This window comes from Orussus abietinus, unplaced genomic scaffold (genome assembly GCF_000612105.2).
Source record: "Orussus abietinus isolate OABI.00-Male unplaced genomic scaffold, Oabi_2.0 scaffold40, whole genome shotgun sequence".
Classification (NCBI taxonomy): domain Eukaryota; kingdom Metazoa; phylum Arthropoda; class Insecta; order Hymenoptera; family Orussidae; genus Orussus; species Orussus abietinus.
This window is the reverse complement of record NW_019394244.1, coordinates 153,899-169,330: the sequence shown is the minus strand read 5'-3', so window position 1 is coordinate 169,330 and position 15,432 is coordinate 153,899. Positions and strand designations below refer to the sequence as shown.

The following is a 15,432-nucleotide window of genomic DNA, read 5'->3' as shown; positions in this document are numbered from 1 at the left end:
AATCGGGCTCAGGAGAAATTCCAATTATTCGACATTGAACGCACGTCACGTGCCCCACTTGTTCTCCGAGTTTTCATAACTTCGAACCCTCCAAGAGTTCGTACCTGGCCGAGAAAATCTGGAAACGTCGTTTACCGTGAAAATTCTACCGAGGTGATGATACATATAAGATAAGAATTATACGAATTGATTGGCTTAGATGTGTATGGGCTGACTCTTTCATATCACCTTATCAGGGGCTAGATTAGATACGTCGCTCTGTCCGGATCCGAGCACGGTCCCCAGTGCGAGTGACGGTATTCCAAATTCAATTAATTACCGCCGATGTAAGCGCTCGGTGTCTCGAAAGCGTCATCGCGTTTGCCGCGTAACAACTAAGTTTCCGTGAAAGGAGCGATATTGTCTCTGTCACGGACCCACACTCCACCCGTTGGAGAGCAGGCCGATGCTCTTAAATATTAAAAGGATTACACGAGGGACTATACTAACTTGAGGGAGGTTTCCACATCACCCTAAATCCATCCTATTGGAATTTCGCATCACGTCAGCCTCCTTATCCCCATTTCTTTCGCGGGATACCGTCGGGACAAAGTGGACCATTTCCGTTAGCCGGTGCAAAATGCAAAGCCGGAAATAACGACGTCGATGGTCCCTCGACCAGTGGATCGGAAGGAACTCGATTAGACATACGTGAACGTAGGTAGATGCATCTCGAGCAATGCATCGAGCTTATTGCGGATCCGTCGACGGCGTACGTGCGTGGGTTTTATGCGGAATATCGAGTGAATTTACGTGAAAAGGGCGGAATTGGGCCACGTCCTGACTCCCTGGGCGGGTCGCTTTATTCCTATCCATACTTTTATTACATTCATGTCCCAGTCGGAGACGAAAATGTCGCGCTCGCGTCGACCGCGACGTCGCTCCAACAAGCTCGTCAGTGGACGTCCTTTTTTAAAGTGTATACGCATCCCCGTTCTTAAGAAAAAAAGTCTCATTCGAATCAACTGATCTGACCACCTTAACCTTCCAAGTCGCGAGTCACGTCGAATTACGCACACGGAATAAAAAAAAGATCTTGAGAAAGAAGCGTGGACACGGTGATTTACGTTTATGCGCCGTCACATCGGGAAGCTGAATCATCTCGCTTCCGGATGGCGGCGATGCGTCATACTTTCCGTTTCCATTCTTAGGTCCAGATCGTAAAAGATCCGCTCGTAAACGTCTCCGGAGTTCCGGGGAAAAGTTTCTTACGCATTTCGCATGCTGGCCGGATCGATACGCGAAACGCGAGATGGCAAGGGAAAGGATGCGCGGGACATTTCTCGGTAGTTTCTTTTTTTTTTTTCCGCACGATGTTCCCATATCCAGAGGAAGTGGCACATATTCGACGACGCTTCCTGATCGAGCTCGTATATTCAAATTTCCGGGAACACTTGATCCCTTTAATCTTCAATTTTATGAATTTTTTTAAGTGTCCTTTAGGATTTCATTCAGACACGTGCTCTTACGCAAGAGAGTAATACCGCGAATAGTTACTCGACTCCACTTGTAAAGTCCGGAAAGAGACGCCTTCCGTGTTTTCCTGGAGGAAGTCGACATCTTCCTGGTTCTTATTTCCCAAGGAGCGGTTCATCGGCTAATGGAAATGGCATCGGCGCGACATCGATCAAAACGCTCGTCGGGCTAAGCAGCTCCGTCGCCGGTCGATCGGGCGACGAAGGCGTCGCGACGCTCCTCGTAAAACCTGCGAGCCACCGGAAGTCGAAGCGTCGGGACGAGAATCCGCCGTCGCGACGTCGATCCCAAAGCCAAGGGGTAAATCCCGCCGCGTCGTCGGAATTAGTTACCATTCCATTTTCCAAGGATGCTAAGCGACCTCTTTCGCGCATCTCCTGGTCTGAGGCGTCTCTCTCGGTCACCTCCTCTTTTCGCGTCCACCATTTCATTTCATTTCACTCTCTCTCCCCCCGGAAATTCGATTTCATCAGAGGGGGGCGAGTGAGAGGTAGTTTGAAAATCAAATCCGGTCGCGACCCGGGATCTTCCTTTTCCGATAAATGGTCCGCTAAATATGTACATAATACAACAAATATGTTTATAACATATGTTATTTTGAAACTATATTATAAAATTGGTGTACCATGTCTGAGTAAAACTTCCTTAAAAAGTGTTATAAAATTCACACAATTGTTTTAACAGTACACGGTATTCGCGAGATCGATCGCAGTTGGAAACTCCGTTAACGCGGAAATCTTGCGACTACACCAGGGGAAATGGAAAAGGGAGACGACCTTATGAACGCTCCCAGAAGGAGACAAAGACCGAGTCAGTTCGACTCGTCGGGGTAACGAGTCCGGTATGCTTCGGGACTGTATTAAAAGTTTGGAAGAATTTCCACGCGCTCGTTAAGAAGTATCGGAAAAGTGGTGGAAGGAAATTAATTTCCAGCTCCTTGCCTGCTTTTTCGAGGAAATAATTCGAAGGAGAATCGTCGAAGGCCCGTACTCAGGAAATTTCATTTTTCATCCAAAATTCATTTACTAGGCGGGAATTTTCCACCAGATTCGAAACGGAAAGATACATCGACGTAAACGCGCTTTCGGAAGAGACTTCCGGCAGAGAATTTCGCTTACCGGTAGCGGATGGGAACCGCTCAGATCTGCGGAGCCCCGCGGGCGGGCTCGGCTTCGAAGACGCTTCGAATTAATTTCGACAAAGTTTGCCGCTAAATTATTAATGGAGTCGCCGGAGTTGGAGCTGACTCGGTTGTTCGCGGCCAAATGCGCCCGTTTAATTGGGAAGCCCGCAATCGGGCCGACGCTCCGGCACAATTTTCTGACTGCAAGAACGGCGCAACACCGAGCTGCACTTCCACTGGAGCAATAATCACCGGAGAATAGCCGAGGATAATTATTTCGACCTACTCCAAGCTACGAGACGTCCGTAGTCTGCTGCTCAGGAAAATTGCTAGTGGATCCAAGAATCGAAGGTGCCGCGGCAAGACTCCGTTTATAGTTAATACGTTTTGGATCAAAAATAAAATCTCATGAGTTTCAGGACCTACTTTAGAGCCTCCATATTCCCGTGGTAAATTTTCATACGAATCGGTGCCCCCAATACGGGGAATGCTTTCCCCAACGATTTGACTTCTCAGATGTATACATGGACTGACTCTTTCATGTCCTCTTAAGAACGAGCCCTTCCTAGCCGACGTTTCCTACCGCGTGTTTAATATATTCAACATGTACTCGCATTTCGAGGTGGACCGAGACTGAAATGTAAAACAAACTTCAAAGTCGGTCCGACTGCGAAATCCGAAAAAGAGAACACCGAGCCACGGAGAGCTGTCCGAAGCACTGCTAATGCCCCCCAAACTTGTTCGTAGTTCCGTGATGTAGGGGCAAACGTTCGGAGCCGGAAAAGCGACGCGGACGCAAACAATTCCACCCCTCGATCCTTAACGTCGCGTCGTGTACGGCAACCGAGCGTGAAACAAAACGGTTGGGTAAAGAAATCCAACACCCAAACTATGTAATCTCCCGAAGAGCGACGAAGACGAAGACTTATTAAAAAAAATGTGCAACGACAAACGCATTACCAATGTAAGATATGTGAAGTAGGATATTGGGTGTACCCGTGCTTTGAAACTTTTCATACGTAATTAGTCAGCGCACACCTTCTTACGGAATTCTTGACAGCCGCCATTCGCGACTCATGGCCCCTTATCCATCCGTTGGGTCATGTCGATCAATGTCTGTATCGGTACGCGTATGCCTCGAACCCGGCACCCGGGAACGAGAGAGAGCACCCCTTAATCCGGACCTCGTCTCCACTTCCCATTGACCCCTTCGGTTCGACTTCAAGTTGTGTACAGAGGGTGGGTGGTTGTTCCGTTCCGGTTCCCCCGCGAGTGGTTGCTCGCTCGCACGGTCCTTCCGAGCCGCAAGGAGCCGTGGTAATTAATTCGGCACTGCCGAGAACGAGGGACTCTACTACGGAAATCTCGTAACTCCTACTGCCATAAAGTTAAGCCCCCAAACAGGAGAGGCCCCGATGACTGGGATACGAAAATGCATCCTCCTGCGCTCAGCGACCTCCTCTCGTTTTTGAGCTCGCCTAATCGCCACCGCGAGTCGCTTTCTAGCTCCAGCTACGTTTGAGGACTTAACCCCAGCAAGGATTCGGGAAATTCTGTTCCCCAGGTCGTCGCAACGCATTTTGGACCCCACAACCTGGAACCGAATGCCAAGGGTTCTTCCAGGGTCCTCCAATCCGTTTAACGGGACGAATGCGATCGACTTACTGCAACCCGTTGTATTGCCTGTGATTAGCTTTTCGCTGTTTATGTAAATATCAGGAGACTGACTCGCCTCATCATTCGAAGGCTCCAGGATGCTTCCATAACGCTCAAGGTTTCCTCTTTTAGGCGTGCAATATCCACGCGTCGAGGAGATTAATACCGGTGGCTTTGGGTTCCTCTCGACAGGGGCAAACCGAGTGAATGGGACCCAAGGAGGCATAGCAAGAGGGAGGGTAAACGTTTTAATTTGCATTCATGAGACGTCGCCTTAAAATTCTCCGCGGGGTCGGAGAGTTTCAGGAACGTCCTGGTTCCTTGGCTCCCGGTCGAAGAATCGACTGTACCATCGATTACTGTTCTTCGGGATACGAATCCAGCCAAGACCCGAAGATCCCGAGACCTCGCGATAGGCGTAAATCACCCTCGCAATTATGTGGGAAGGATAATTAAAATACCATCCGATAAAGGGCCCCTGGATTCTGCAAAGGTATTCCCGGAGCTCCAGGAGTCCGCCATTCATCGACTTCATTCCTGGCGGAATGCGCGATTCCCTCCTAATTTATTTTGCATCTTCCATCTCTTCCTCGAGGACGAGATTCTAACCGATGGCCATCGAATTTAAAAATTCAAGTAGACGCCAGGTCGCGGTTGCGATATGAAATCTGAGAGGCGGCGGCGCCCTTTGAGAAGATTTTTCCCAAGTGCGGGACATTTTCGAGGCCTTCTACGGGCCAGGAAGTACGGGACACTTGATCTCCATTTTTAATATGCCCGCAGTGAGTGGGAATACAAAATAAGGGAAGCCGCCGGACATCTTTGCAAACGCCTATACATAATTCATAGTCGTTGACTCTGCAGCGCTACTTTTCGAGTCTTTTCCGCATTAAATCCTTGTCGTATCCTTGCCCCACTTTCCGAATCGCCGGCCGTCTCTGGGAGGCGTCAGAAAGACGACCATTTCGCGGCTCCTGGGTGAACTCCACCCTGGGAGCGAGTAATGGAACTCCGGGTATTATTAAGCTCGAGCTATGACAGTAAACGTTCCTTTTTCTGCTCCTTTTCAGCGTCCTCTTGCGACACCACTTTCAAAAGCGACTTAACGAAAACGGGAGTGGTCGTGTCACCGGGATATCCTAATCCATATCCCGCCAGGGCGCAGTGCAATTACGACTTCCAAGGAAGAGGGAAGGAGCGGGTGCAGGTGATATTCCAGGATTTTAATCTCTACCATCCGTCCGACGACTCAAAGGAGTAAGTTACCCAAGCTGTATGCACGGTTAATTTAGTTATTTCGCTTCATTTAAGTTACAGCACCCGAATAACATTTCATACCATTTGTAGAACATTCTTAACAGCGGTTGGCGACGACCAAATATTTCAATTTCCGCCTCAACGGGGCAACATGGACGACCGGATGTTTCGAATAATCTGGTACTACTCGAGCCCGGCGAAAAACGAGCATTGAAAAGACCGTCCTCTGTTGCCCGTCCCGTGTCGAATTTTCCGCACATTATCGGCCCGTTTCTCCGTTAATCCGTCGATAAATCTTGGACTTACCGAGCCCCCGTTTAAGTCCTCGAGGATCGACGGACTACCGACTGCGCTTCGGCACATCGTATTGAAAGTACAAACAGTACTTTTATCCCCTCTTAAGGTGATCTCGCACATCGTATTGAAAGTACAGCCAGTACTTTTATCCCCTCTTAAGGTGATATGAAAGTGGCGTCGAAAAGGTCTCGTTCATGAAACTTTCCTCCGACCTGAACATACTCAATTGTTTCAAACTTGTCAATATGAATATGTAGGTTACACGAGAGGTCCTGACTCCCTCTCAATCTTACTTTAAATTACTTAGACATTTTTTTAATTTCTTATAAATAATGAAATTTCACGAGGGTGAAGACATTCCTTGTATCCTCCAAATGCACGTCGTAGAGTTTGAAACGATCCGATGTACCCAGTTCGGAGAAAAGTTTCATGAACGACTGAACCCTTTACATGGCACTTTCACATCCCCTTAAGGGATCATTTCTTTCGCGTCGGTTAACCCGAGTAAAGATTTCCAAGACCGAGTTCGATCGCAATCTCGACACGCGAGACGGCGCGACGGTCGGGAGGACCGCTCGTGGAAATTCATCTCAATTTATGCGCTTGTAACGGCACGCGAGATCAGAAGCGAATGGAAATATACGTCCCCCCTGGCGCCTCCTTTGTCGGCAAAATGAAAACTTTGCGCAGGCGAGTTGGTACCTCCCCTAGGGTGGGAGCGGCTTGCTCCGACTCCCAAATAACCGCATAAATGTCGATTTTCCGAGCCACCCAGGACAGCCTTAATGGGCGGTATCGAAAATTGCATTTGGAACGGACCGGTGGCCAAACTCGGTGCATTTGCATCTTTCGAATGGCCGCATCGGCTGGCTTCTCTAGATCTCGCCAATTAACCGTGGGATCGGGTTTGACTTTACAGCCGATTTAATTTCACGCTCGTCTTCTCGCCTCTTAGTCCCGCGGGAGATTAATGCAATGCATGAAGTCAGAGGAAGTGCCTCCAAAGCGACTCTTACTCCCACTGCTTATCAACGCCTTTCCAAGTTTGAATAAATAATTTATAACGTTTGTTACAATTGCCCGGTTACATTTCACCTCGGTCTCTCCTACTTATCCGCGAGGAAAATTCGCCCCGCGAAACCGGAAGTCTCGACGGGAATTCAAACCGGGGCTTTGGGCTCCACGAAATAAAGAGACCCCAAGTCACTTTATCAAGGAGTTCCTGCGGATTTTAGATTGCGAACCGTTAATAAACGTTTCTCTCCAATTTTCTCACGGCCAGCCCTGGCTCGTTATACTCGAGGTTTCCCTCGAGAACGAGGGGGGAAATATTTCGCGGTCTTTTCCGGCCATTTCCAAAGTTTCGCGACACTACTTAACGAGCCGGCCGCGTCGCTTCCCTCCGAGATACGGCACGTTTAGGGGAGGGATGGTGAAGGTAGAAGAAAATGATTAAACCTCTTGTTTGTGCCGTCACCACCTTCGGAATAACTTTGTACAAAATGGCTCGCGGAAACGAATGGCGGGAAGCCAACTTTCTCCCCTCGAATGACCGTTTCCATTTACGTTTCAGGGAAATATACCCCGTTTTGTTCCTCCGTATCTCCCCGATACTCTAATAATCATTAAGATGACTTTGGTTCTAAATTCTTGTTTGAAATTTGTACTGAATCTCGTTGCAGGTGCGAAGGAGTCGACGCGTTGGTGGCATTCGTTCACATAGACGGGAAAATGGAGAAGATCGATTCCTTCTGCGGCACGGCACATCCCCGACCAATAATGAGCAACGGTCCCCGACTGTTTCTCGAATTCCGAGGTGTAATGTCCTCGAGATTCGCCAAAGGGTTCAAGGCGACGTACATCTTTACCGAAAGTAAGTGATAGAAAGATGATTAAGAAAGCGAGGCCTAAGTGCTAAAGAAATAAATCGGTAATGGATCGATCGAGGACGATCCAATACCATTGTCGCAAAAGTCATACCTCGGTGACGAAAACTCGTCGCGTGCGCATCGTCAGCGCGCATACCGACTCGCATTTAGCCGACGAGCCAAGATAGACGATGCGCATCATTTGGAATAACTTATCGGCTAGCATCGCGACTGTAATATACGATCTCGTGCCAGTCGACCTCCGACTACCCTGTCAAAGTTTCAATTTCCGGCGGGTGTTCTATCGCGACGGTCCTCGACCGTTTATCACTTTGCCCGGGTTTGTTCCGACGGCCGACTCGACGCCATCGAACGAGCAATAAAACAGGTGGAGGAGCCGGCTCTTGCCGAGAGCTCGGGGTGGAAGTTACTTCTTGTCCGATTCCACGGTTTCGTCTTGCCACGAGTTGAGGCCCAAAGCTGTTGACACGGTCTCCCAGTCAAAACAAAGTCTTTTTACCCCCTTCTTCGCGTAGAGGCTTCGATAGAAACGATACGCCATATCCTGCAACTCGTTGTCGGTTACATTAGTTATTACGCATTAACCCCTTGCCATACTTTGACGAGTCTGACACGTGAGAAAAATTTCCAGCCGAACATGAACACCCACGAGTCAAACTCCTGATCTCAATTTCGCATGAAAGAAATCTTCATGTTTGGCGAGCATCTATCCGTCGAGATTCCATTACGACGAAGATAGCAACGGACTGGGTCCCAGTTCTGTTAACTCGACTCCGGAATCGTCCGCACCCATGGTGCGTCGATTTGCATTATTACGCATTATTACGCGACATTATGCGGCAGTACGCTCCGGATATATGTATGGAGGCTTATTCCTGGCTCCGTTCCTGGCGACGGGGCACCTAGGGCGCCTAGACCGAACATAAATTGCCGGCTCGTATAATACTTGAACATTCTTCAGCGGTGCCCGGTTATTATAAAAGTTCTCACGAAACTTTATCAATTTTACGGATTCGCCGCGGCGTGTACTTGCGGCGAAAAGTATACGCCCGTTGACTTCTCGTTTCAATTACTCGTTCCTTTGGCAGGCGCCTACGGCGATATGAGAAACTTCTCTTCTGGGCCAGAAAAGGGAAGTCCAATCGAGACCGAAACGTTAAGAGCGGCCCTTCGAGCGGTACCAGCTGATCGATTTCCGCCCACCTTCGAGACTCCAATTGCAAAGCCCTTCCAAGTGTAATCACTGTCGGCGACTTTGAAATCTCGCCCTCTAAAGTTATGGTATCAAGACACCCACCAAATGAACCTATTTCACCCAAATCGTTAGCAAGTACAAGCTATCCAGCCGGTGAAACTTTGCTTATCGCTAAAATGGCTCATTGTCCGGTATCGCTAAAAAAAATGGGGAGTTACCCAACCCTGATCCCAACTGCCCAAACTATGGAAACCGGAAGCTAGAAAAAAAAAAACAATCAAGCTATTTAGCAATTCGCATAACTCTTTCTTCCTCCTACGCGCTATCTGACGGCGCTGTTTCCTTTTCAAATTCGCGTGGAAATCATAAAGGGAAACCGAGTAACGGGTATACCGGCAACGTGAGTAATGGACACCAACGAGCGAGTGTTGTATCCTTTGAAGAATGAAAAAAATAGAGAGAGTCGATGTTCGCTAACTGGTCCATTATTTAATTTCGCCTTTTACGATCGTCCCGTCGCGAATGTCGCGGTCCACGTCCTCTGGGCACAGGAAACGTAAAAACGCAAACAGCACCCGGTCACTCGACTCGAAATGAAAAAAAAAAAAGCCCGGATTTCTGACGGCCCAGAATTTTTATCCCTGTAATTTCCACTCGGCTGGGATAGAACGACATAAAGAGCCATTAGGCGAAGCAGAGAAGCAAAGAGAGCCTCGCCTAGATGGCTGTGTACCGAATTTCACTTGAAAATGTTGGTAATTATTAATGCTCCAAAATGGAAGTAACGAAGGCAAAAAGCACCCGAAGAGCCGTAATGTTTCCTGGCCTCTGGGTTGATACACGAATATGAAATACATTAATCTTGCACGGGACATCGAGTAAAGCACGCTGAAATGATCCGCTCGTCAAAATTGAGTCAATTGTAAATCCAACGTCGAAATGAATAGTTCTATCCCTCCACCGCGACTCAAATTGAAGTTTTCCACAAAAGACATTGAATCGCGTCTGGCGACACTATCAATGAGTAGATGACTTTACATGGTGTAAGTCATTAGAATTAACATGAAGTGAAACCCGTCGAGGAACTTGCTCACCTTAAGTCGGTGATCAGTGCGCCATCGAGCGACGGCGCGCAAAAGGAGGCAGTCTCTATCTGGCCCACGACGCAGAAGACTATTTTACTAAATAAAGCCCTAATTAACGAAACGCAGTTGCATCCTGTACCCCTCACAGAGGTGCGTAAGCTGCGTAAAATACCTCCCGTCCTATTCCGCAATTGCGAAGCAAGTTCCGTCTCTCGTCTCCGGGACGGAAAACGCAATCCGATAGAGGCGATCGTCCCGACGCCGTAATCTCCGCAAGCGGGAGCTTCCCGTCGCTTTGGTCGTTCAGGGAATATTTTTCGCGTCCCATTAAGCGCTGAAAATCAATATCGCGAGACCCGGTTTCGTCCTTTTTGTCTACCCAGGAACCGCCGGAGGTACCGCACCGCATCTTGCTCCGGACCGGCGTGATTACATTAACGTCCGCTTAATTAAGTAACCTCGGCCTGCCGGTAAAGAAAAGAAACGACATATAATTCTCGACGTGGACTGTAAAAGACTATCTCCTTCTTTTTCCCGTCCGAATACTCGCGTGACGTTTCGAGGGAATATAAACCGTTTCCACTTTATCGTATTTACAGGGAGGAAAAAACATGTCAGCGGCAATCTGATCCGTGGGAAAAGGTAAACCTCGGTTTTTTGACGGATATTCATTGCATTCCGGTCGAATTTTTCCAATATCACTGCTCGGCTTTTATTTCAGTGCTCTCGACACAAAACTTTCCAAGCCGGCACGGTGATCGCCGAGTTCCGATGCGTGTTATTCGCGTTTCAACCGTTTGCCACAAAAAAAAGTGCTTCTGCCCCGACACACTCGCCCAGTTCGGTATTTAAGTCGGTGTACATAGAGCCCCGCGCGATGCATATGCACCTTATGAACATACTCGCGGATATCGGCACGAGAATTTCCGGTCATTCGTACGTATGCAAATTCTCATTGTTTATGCAGGAAAGTATCAAGCGACCCGTGCATAAACGATCGCCTCCACGGCCATTCTTTCGGAGCCATTTTTCTTCCCTGTGGATTACCGATCGATACTTTCTTTTTCAGATTTCGGCATCACTACGGGCCGACAATTGACCGAGTACCCGTGTGCGTTCGTCTTCAACAGCAACGAGACCCGAAATGGAACGTTCGCCTCGCCGAACTACCCGGGGTGCTATCCCCGGAACACCGAGTGCCATTACTTCTTTCGCGGCCAGCCCAAAGAACGGGTGCACCTTCATTTCCACTACTTCGACGTGGAAGGAGTTCTTCCGTAAGTACCCAGCCAGGCTCTCTTCAGATGATATGAAAAAGTCAGCCTACATATATCCGAGAAGTTAGTTTTATAAATATTTTCACTTTTTGTTATGTACATATCATACTTTCATATCACCTTAAATCAAGATCAAAATACCCTCCGCTGTCGACACCGACATTACAAGAAAAAAGAGGAAAAGGTCCTTAAACTTTCCAACTTGGAATTGAATCGTAAGAGGGAAGAGAGGACTTCCGGCGGAAGAATGTGAGAATAGGATTGCGTCTTTACGTGGATCTCGAAGAACCAAGTCAATTCGTTACTCAGGGCATCTCACTCCAAGGAGCCACTTCCGAAAGTAACCGAGGGAAAGGGACCAAGTTTGGGGTTACTCCAAGTTGCCTGGCCAAAAGAGGAAGAAATGATGAAAGTCGAAAGAAGAATGAAAACGCACACCCGGCATTCGGCCGTCCAGCATCATTATCTCCTGAGGTTCCACTGGTCCCGATACCTCAATACAAGGGTCAATTCTGAATAAATTCCTAATCGATTCCACGACGGCGCCGCTCCTTCGAGAAGATCCGAAGTCAGGAGACATCTAGACCTGCCCAAGAAGTGCTCTCGTCAGGTTAATTGATTTCGGCGTGCTGTAATCGCGACTCGGGAGCACCATTGACGAGAATAAACGCCACTCGTAAAGCCCGAGTAAGCCCGAGTAAAGGGAGCCCGCAAGCAAGGGGATTTCTAAAGGGAGGAGACGAGTGGATCGATCATAAGAATGACCACTTATGTCAACGAGTCGACGAACGGTTTGCTCCTACACTTGTCTATCCCCGGGACCTTCCTCTGGGCGAATTACGGCGTCACGCGTAATGCAATTATGGTGATATGAACGAGTCAGTCTATATACATATCATAGACTGGAACCAACATTGACCCGGGACGTTTCTCCCTTATATTGCGCAAAAACCGCAATGGAACTTGGTGCTATCCCTTACGTACGCATATCTTACGCATATCGATTCAAGACCGGAAGACGAATGCAGAAGTCGTCTCTCGTGCCTTCCCCCCTGCGGAGAACCCGCAGTCGTACGAGAGACGGCTCAACAAAGGGATATTAACGTGCGTTGGCCCGCTCCCTCATAAGCAAATTTGTCACTTCCGCTCGGCACGCATACTTCCGTTGACATTCCGATTACCGGCCGAGGAAAGTTGCCGTACACCCTTATCGCGGGGGTACGCACACAAGCGGGGAGGTAAGAGTTATGCGCGGAATAACCAAGATTGGATTACTCATGGAACTGCCACTCTGGGGGCTATCAAAGTAATTTATGACACACGGGGGATAGTCGTCCTCTCCGTAGAAAAATCGCCGGGATTTCCTCGAGGCAGTCCTCCAAGAGCACGCGACTTCTTCCGATTCCCCGACATTTCGTGCAGAGCATAAAATTCGAGTCCATCTACGCGTGAGACAGCGATCGCACAAAACATGTCCGACATCGCAGACGCTCCCGATGAACGTTTAGGTTTCATCTGTTACGTCCGCCGTGTTTTTCATTAGGAAGAATTGTTGTATTTAAGCTGTTGGATGGCGGGTTGAGTACTTATCACGAAATTTCAGGTGCGAAGCAGTCTCAGCGAGTGACTACGTGGAATTCTCCAACTATATGGCCAGAGACCGGAAGCACTCGCGACATTGCGGCCAGCTGAAGGAGTTCGACGTCGAGAGCGATCGGAAGTTCTTTCGCGTGACTTTCAAGAGCAACGATAGGCTAGACGGTACAGGGTTCAACGCTAGTTACGTCTTCTTCGACGAAGAGGACAATTACACAGTCAAGGCGCCCGTGAATGGGGTCCGCATGTTAATCGGTAAGTGTAAGAGATGCCTATTGTAACCGCAGAGAGCTTATCCGCATTCGATCGCAGGAACCACTCGTGTACACCAAAGATCCTAGATTCCAAGTTCTATCCCTTTCTCTGATACCACTTACGGACATAAAACCCGATAAGATAAGGACCTGAGGTTAGAGATACAGTGGGTTGGATCCGTAGAAGGGGTCGAAGATTCGGAAAGAGGCAATTTCAAAACCACGTCTTTGTGTGGTGACTTTCATGAGGGGGGGATCGCTCGTCTGCCGAAATGGGAAAAAGAAGAGAATGGCACTGCACGACTCCGTGCAGGTGTACGGGTACATACGTGTACATAGTGTACTCTTTACACCCTTCGTCGCACATAAACCCGCAAGGCTTATGAGCCTTAAGTTCGATTCAAGGACTCCCCTCGTCGTCGACTCCTAAATCGAAGGAAATTGATTCCAAAGACCTCATTGCTGAGAAGAGACTCGCAGCTTGTACTATACTGCAAATGTACCCATCCACGGGTACATTCTGTCTTATGTCAAGGATCTACGAGTTTTTACGATCGTTTCGGTGCCTCGGTCGTCAACTCGCGAATCGAGCGTAAAAAGAAATAGACTTTGTCAACGACGTCGATACAATCCCTTTAATCGTGCCCAACCCAACGCTGCTATATGCACAAATTTGTCTTTAATTTACCATTTAAAACCGCGACTCGTATCCAATCCAGGTAAATCAATTTTTTACTCGAGTGCAATTCATATCTTCGTGCTTCGCGTTTCTCCGGAAAGCAACTACGCGTGTAATAATTCCGCCGAACGTGGAGAATAAATAAATGGCTTCCGTGAATAGAAGAGTTGAATCAAAACCCACGTGGGCTTATGTCTAGTTTTTCATTTCGGCTGTGAAAACTCCCGAGTTTCAAAGAAATTCCGCGAATGCTGTATGCTTTTCCCCGAGTGTAACCGCGGCCAGAGATAAAAGTTGATTTATCCGTTTTTATAACCATTCCGCGGAATTAAAATCAGGATTTTCGATTGGTTGATTCGAACATCAAGATTATTGCGTCCCGTGTGATAACACTGCTTCATGCTCCGCCAAGCCGATCTTCCCTTTCTTTCCTTTTTTTAATCCACTACCAGGCCATGTCCGCAATTATTCAGGTTTACCGCTGGCTCGTTTTCCGACTATACACGCGTTCAGATCTTTCCCTGTCTCTATCCCTCTCTTTCTCGCGTACACATGCCATACTTCACTCGCTCTTCGGCACTATTTCGATTTCTTCCCTAATAGCATGCCGCGTTGAACGCAGAGATCGATATAACCACCATCAGTTTGTTCCGAATTCACCGAATGCAGAACGTTATTTGGAACATGTTTTAGCTTTTTCAGGTTCGCCGGGTTTAAAAGTCTAGTTATACGGCTCGCGTTTCCCAGGCATTCTGTTCAATCCCTTCCCTCGAAACGATGCATCAGCAGCAAAACAAAAAGCGCCTTTTGTTCCGGCAAAAAAGAGGATTTGGCATCACTCGCTTATCAAGTATCTCAGCGGTTGGATCTAATTCCACCGCGATTCGATAGTTAAATATTAAAAAAAAATATCAAATGGCAAGAAAAATAATGTAAAACTTAATCACCGTGATTTACACACTTACACAATCTATTTAACTCAACGGTGCGTCGCTAATGACCAGAGCACGTGATGCGACGTTAAAGAAATGAATGAAATACAAAGAAAATAACAAAAAAAAATGGGGGATTGATCGCAACAAAGGCACATTTATTTTAATGGTCGTCGTGAAAGGGGAACTCAAAATGAAATCCAATGGACCTTTCAATGGCTCTCGAAGTCGAGCTACACAGAACCGTAACTAACCGAGCACGGTAACGCGTGTACGGCGGTCGAGGGAATTTTATTGAAACTAAATCGCACTGTGGAAACGGCCGGGAATAAATGCAAAACCGAGTAAATTGCCGTCGTCAAAATGGCCAACGGTGGAACGAACGGACTGGGGGCCCTTTGGCGCAATTATTTCCCGGCAATTCATACTTTTACCGCTTGCGCCTCCCTAGTCGGGGAAACGCGTAAGGGATTCCAGGATTCAAAATCTCCCACGATGTATGGGGAAAAGCTCAGGGCGAAATCCTGGGGTGCAAACACCTCAAGATTTATTCCGGGCGGAATGATGAACGGGGAAAAACGACGCGCTACTGCAATGCGATCAACAGGTTGTTAAACGAATAAGTATGTCGAGTCTTCTCTTGAATGAGAGGCAGTCGGGCAATTAATTCTTAATCG

The 15,432-nt window shown here is 48.0% G+C and overlaps 1 protein-coding gene across 8 annotated transcripts in view; it reads right to left on the bottom strand.

Moving 5' to 3' along the window:
- The window catches only part of LOC105704387, a 142,201-nt gene that overhangs the window by 120,518 nt on the left and 6,251 nt on the right, over positions 1-15,432 (bottom strand). The gene's annotated exons all lie outside the window — the stretch shown is intronic.